Source organism: Malania oleifera, chromosome 11 (genome assembly GCF_029873635.1).
Source record: "Malania oleifera isolate guangnan ecotype guangnan chromosome 11, ASM2987363v1, whole genome shotgun sequence".
In the NCBI taxonomy this organism is placed as follows: Eukaryota; Viridiplantae; Streptophyta; class Magnoliopsida; order Santalales; family Ximeniaceae; genus Malania; species Malania oleifera.
The window spans coordinates 57,551,480-57,557,479 of NC_080427.1; positions in this window are offsets into that span (position 1 = coordinate 57,551,480).

Below are 6,000 nucleotides of genomic sequence, written 5' to 3' on the forward strand. Positions count from 1 at the left end.
AAACATACGGAAGGTAGGGGAACAAGACAAAACCGTCAAGAAACTAGTCCCTTATAGAGAAGCTGAGGAGTTTCTAAAAATAATCATGCACAGTGAATACAGTGTCGTAGATCAGCTGATTAAGATGCCTACTCACGTGTTAGTACTATCACACTTGCTAAGCTCAGTGACCCATCAGGAGGCCCTGCTCATAGTCCTTAATTAGGCTTATATCCCCTATAACATTAGGGAGTCTCATGACGACCAATTACATTACATTTGCCAACGAAGAGATTCCGTCAGAGGGTCGGGGCCATAACAAAGCACCACACATCTCCATAAAATGTCAAGACCACATAATTGCATGAGCATTAGTAGACAATGGGTCATACCTCAATGCCATGCCTATGACTACTCTTTAGAAGCTACCCATTGACCTCTCGAACATGAGATAGAATAACTTGGTTGTGAGAGCCTTTGACGGGACTCGCAGAGAATCTTTGGGGTCCATTGAGATCCCTATGCAGATAGGCCCAGTAACCTTTAACATCACATTTCAGGTCATGGTCATCACACCATCCTATAGTTGTCTTTTGGGAAGACTTTGGATCCATAGCACTAGGGCAGTTCCATCTTCCTTACTTCAACGGGTGAAGTTTGTTGTGGAGGACAAAATGGTGTGCGTTTATGGAGAGACTTATTTAATGGTCACCAAACCTTCATCGACTCCATATGTGGAAGTGACAGAAGAAATCCTAGATGATTCATTTAGAGCTTTCAAAATCATAAATGTTGCTACTATGATGGAGGGATCATCCATTCCTCGACCTCAAATCTTTTTCACCGCACGTATGGTTGTTACGGAAATGATCAGGTCTAGATATCGTTCGGGAAAGGGATTGGGAAGACATCTCCAGCACATTTAGATGACACCACTACTAGAAGGGACAAAGGATCGATACTGTCTTGGTTATACCCCTACTTTCACCGATCGCAGGAAAATGGTAGAAGAGAAAAGAGTGCAAAGAATTGAAAGGCTTACAGAGAGGTCAAGTGGCAGGCAAGGGATAGAAATCCCACCAATAAATGAAACTTTCCAAAAAAGCAACCGAGCAGATCTTCAGATAGAAATGAGGTAGATGAGTATATAAGTTTTGATCTGGAGGATTCCGTGAATAGCCCAAGTGAATGGGTTTACCCTTTGGCCGCAGGAGTAGAAATACAGAATTGACAAGTTTTTGCCTACCCGGTTCATTTCATGTAACAATTTTGTTTTTTTTTTACTTTGAATTTCTTTCTCTTTGTAATCCATGGACATTTTTTGTCTCAAATAATTTTCATTTTTATCAATAGAATGAGTTATGCATTTCCGTACATCACTTGCATCATGAGTTCAGTAGCCAAAAAGTTGTTTGCTTGTGTTTCATGCAGGGATAGGGAAAATAATAATACCAGTATTCATGAGCCAGAAGTAGATGTTAATTTTGAAAACCTAATTCAAGAGTCTTAAATAGAGGACGATGAAACAAATTTGTCGCCTGAAATGCAAAGAATGTTGAAATCCGATGAAAACCAACTTTGACTAGTAGTGACTCCATGGTTACAATAAATTTGAGGATAGACGAAGAGGCAAAACAATTAAAAATTGGAGCACTATTACGGGAAGAGGAAAAAGAAAAAATGATAGACCTTCTAAGGGAATACCGGGATTGTAGCAACTAGAAGAATAATGATACTTAAATAATAAAAAGGGAGGGAAATGGAAATAGAAACAGAAAAAGGCAACAGACTTTTTGGCCTCGTCGATGAGGGTACAAGAGGGTCTCATCGATGAGGACATGTTTTGTTGACGAGAAAATACCGAGAGAAGGTTTTGGGTGATTCTGAATTTTGTCAACAAAGGGGAGAGTTCATCAACGAATTTCCTATTAGACTTGTTGACGAGATGACGTGGCTCGTCGACGAAGACCGCAGTATAAATAGTGCAAAACCTCAGATTAATGCAAAAATTCAGCGTCGTTCTCTTTCCTTTTTCTCTCCTACGGTTCCTCCCCCCTCTTTCTTTGATTTCAGCCCCGTCAGACGCCAGATCGATGATTTGAGGCCACCACAACGCTCCTGACGAAGTTCTCTTCAAGTTTGCCGAGGTGGATCATTGGTGGGATCGAGTTGAATTTCTCCCCAGGTTCAGGGTAAGATCTTTTATTCGAAATTAGGCTTTCCAGCAGTTGTAGGAAATGAAGTAGGCAGAGAATAATGATGTTTTATCCTGGTGAATATGGTTTTTGGGGAGTTGACTAGGAAACCCTGCGGGTGTAGGACCGATATTCAGTAGGGGCTTTCCAGTAGTCAGGTAAGGGAAATATGCTATGCTAGGAAACCCTTTTACGATTTCAGTACGAATTATATGTTTTTACCAAATTATTATTCAAATTATATATATTTGCAGTTTCTAGAAGTTGATAATATTAATATTTATTTGTGTGGCTTGAGTTGATAACAGAACAGTACTATATTTACAGAATTGGTAAATATTATGTTTATAGTTATTAACAAAAATACCATGATATTTGCATGTTTATAGAATGACGAATTTTTCAGTGTATAGTATACTCAGAAATATGCATTTTCAGTAATTCTAGAATAACATGTTTATCAGTACCATAACGCCCCAATATACAGATATTCAGTCAGCAATTCAGTTATACAGAAAACAGATTTTCAGTCAATTTATTTAAAATTTTAGATAAATTCTATGGGGTTATGGTTATTTTAGAAACCACAATAAAAATAGTATATTACAGATATCAATTACCTATATAGTATCAGACCCTGATGGATCAGACAGCAAAACACGATACTGTAGCTATAGATATTCAATTCAGAGTGAAACTACTTTATTCAAACAGTAAGTGGTATGAGGTCGATCGTGCCCACGTCAGGATAGGCTCTCCATCAGATACGGAGTGAGGGGGCCCGATCAGACTGTCAGAGTTCAGTTGACTTACCCTCGTCGGCCAACCAGGATAGGTCCCGCCTTTGGGCCGCACAACCCTGTCATAAGGGGTTAAATCATGACATACAACCATCCAGGGAAAGTTTCTCAAATATTATAAGTATAAGTAGATTTCCAAAAATAGTATTAGTATTATGAAAAGTAAATTTATATAGTTTTAATATATGTTCCTTATACCAGCATTTATAGTTCCAGTTATTCATGATATTATTTTTAAAACAGATTATAAATACAAAAATATAACTCAGTAGCCACACACTAGTAATAGCATGTTTCTTCTTACTGAGCGTTGGCTCATCCCAGTGTTGAATTGCTTTTCAAGTGAACCAGCTAAGCGAGCAGAGCAGGCTCACAGGTAGAGGGGTTGTTGTACTGCCCTTTTAAGAGTGAATATTATTTTTGAGTGGCATGTTTTGTAAACCCTTAGTATCTGTAAGGGTATTTTTCGAGAGAACATCAATGTTTGTATATTGTGGGAGGATTTGACACTTTGGTATTGTATTATGTGTGGTTTTATTTTACATGATTGGCTTTCCGCTGTTTAGGTTAATGATTGAATTTAAAACTAGAAAAAAAGATTTTATTTTATTAGCAGGTTGTTTCAAGGATGTTTTTGCATGGTCATACCTGGATATGTCGGGTTTGGACGCAGATCTAGTGACACATAAGATCCCCACTTATCTCGACAGTAAACCTATTAAACATAAATTGAGGGGAATGCGGCCAAATATGTTAATAAAAATAAAGGAGGAAATCCAAAAACAGTTTGAGGCTGGATTTTTAGAAGTAACCACATTCATCACCTTATGGGAAACCTTCTACTACAAGGTTATGTCATTTGGTCTAAAGAAAGCAGGGGCCACTTATCAGAGAGCCATGGTGACTATGTTCCATGACATGATGCACAAACAGATAGAAGTATATGTAGATGATATGATTTTTAAGTCTCGGGATGGAAGTAACTATGGAAAGAATCTAGAGAAGTTGTTCAAAAGGCTACGAAAATGTCAATTGAAACTGAATCCAGAAAAATGCACATTTGGGGCCACCTCTGGAAAATTATTGGGATTTATAGCAGGTGAGAAAGGGATCGAGGTTGACCCACATAAAATAAAGGTCATTCAAGAAATGCCTACTCCTAAAACTGAAAAAGAAGTCTGGAGTTTCGTAGGCAAGTTAAACTATATAGCCCGATTCATATCTCAGTTAACTACTATTTGTGAGCCTATATTAAAGTTGTTGAGGAAAAATAACCCCGAGAAATGGAATGAGGAGTGTCAAGAAGCCTTTGAAAGAATAAAAGTATATCTCTTAAACCCTCCAATATTGGTTCCCCCGGTACTCGGAAGGCCTCTCATACTATACCTGGTTGTAGCGACCCAAAAATTATATTGCTATAAATATAAAAATAATCTGATACCAAAACTATACTGACTCGAACCCGAAGTGGGGTATCGGGGATACACCTATCCATATATACATACTAACAATACAGCGGAAGCATAATACACATAATCCTCATATACAATACCAGAGTTCTAATGTTACCATAAATAAATACACAATTCCCTAAAAATCCCTAATACGTCTCGAGTTATACAAAACATATCCTTATCTCAAAACACTTACCCTAAACTACAGTACCTTGGCCTCCTCTATCTCGGAGCTCGCTACACTCGGCTGCCTAGATTTCCTGAAATGTTTAGGTTATTGGGGTGAGACATCTCTCAGTAAGAAGGAATAGATTATTATCAGTGTGTGGCAACATGAGTTCTTTGTAGCATAAATATATACTTTAAACAGTAAACTTTAACTGATATATCTAGTAAATCTATACTCACACCTATATATATATATATGGAAAATACATACTGTATAATAATAAATTTCTTTGAGTATGTAAATCAACTGATATACATATAAATAATTGAATTTTCCCCTGGATGGACAATCATATAATATCATGTAATTGTCACCACCCGAAAATTCTGTATAGATATATATATATATATATATAAATTTTCCATATAATAAACTCTGATACCAATTGTAATGCTCTGTGTGATACTCCATTCACAATATCTGTATAAAATACACTATAATTCCCAATAGTGCCCAAAGTGGCACCAGGTACAACAGACTTTAAACATAACATACAACATAGCGGAAGCATCTATATATACATACATCCAAAAAAATACCGAAGTTCTAATCATCCATCAACACAAAACTATACATATATTCCAAAAAGTCATCATACGTCCTAGGGATTACACAAAAACATAACTCCCAGCTCGAATATTTACCCCGAAACTAGGGCAGTACCACAACCTCCTCTACCTCAGATGTAATGTCCCCAAATTCCATATATATATATATATATTCACATACCAATAATACTCTGATACCATAAAACGCAGTCAAAGTCAACCCAGACCCATAGGCACCAGGGATTTACCTGTTTATACATACATGTCATCTAAGCAGCAGAAACTATAATACACTTAACTTATATACAATACCAGAGATTCATTGTTCTACATATACACATATATACCCAAAAATCCATCATGTCTCCGACACGATACTTACCCTGCAATTGGGGTAATACTAACAAACTCCTCTATCATGGAACTCGTTCCACTCGTCTGTTCTGATTTTCTGAAATATTTGTAATGCTGGGGTGAGACACCTCTCAGTAAGGGAAATAGACTAATATTAGTGTGTGATAACATGAGTTTTATCGTGTTATATACATATACTGCAAATAATATAACTGCAATATATATATATATGTATATATATATATATATATATCTTAAGTTGTAACTGATAATATATGGAAAACTATACTTTTAAACATAAACTTACTATATTTGTAACCACCTGCTTAATTTCCATGTTTTATATATATATATATATATATATATATATATATACTACGATAATCTACATGCCCTGATACCATACTAAGGTAAACCCAATCATTAACCTAAGCAGCGAGA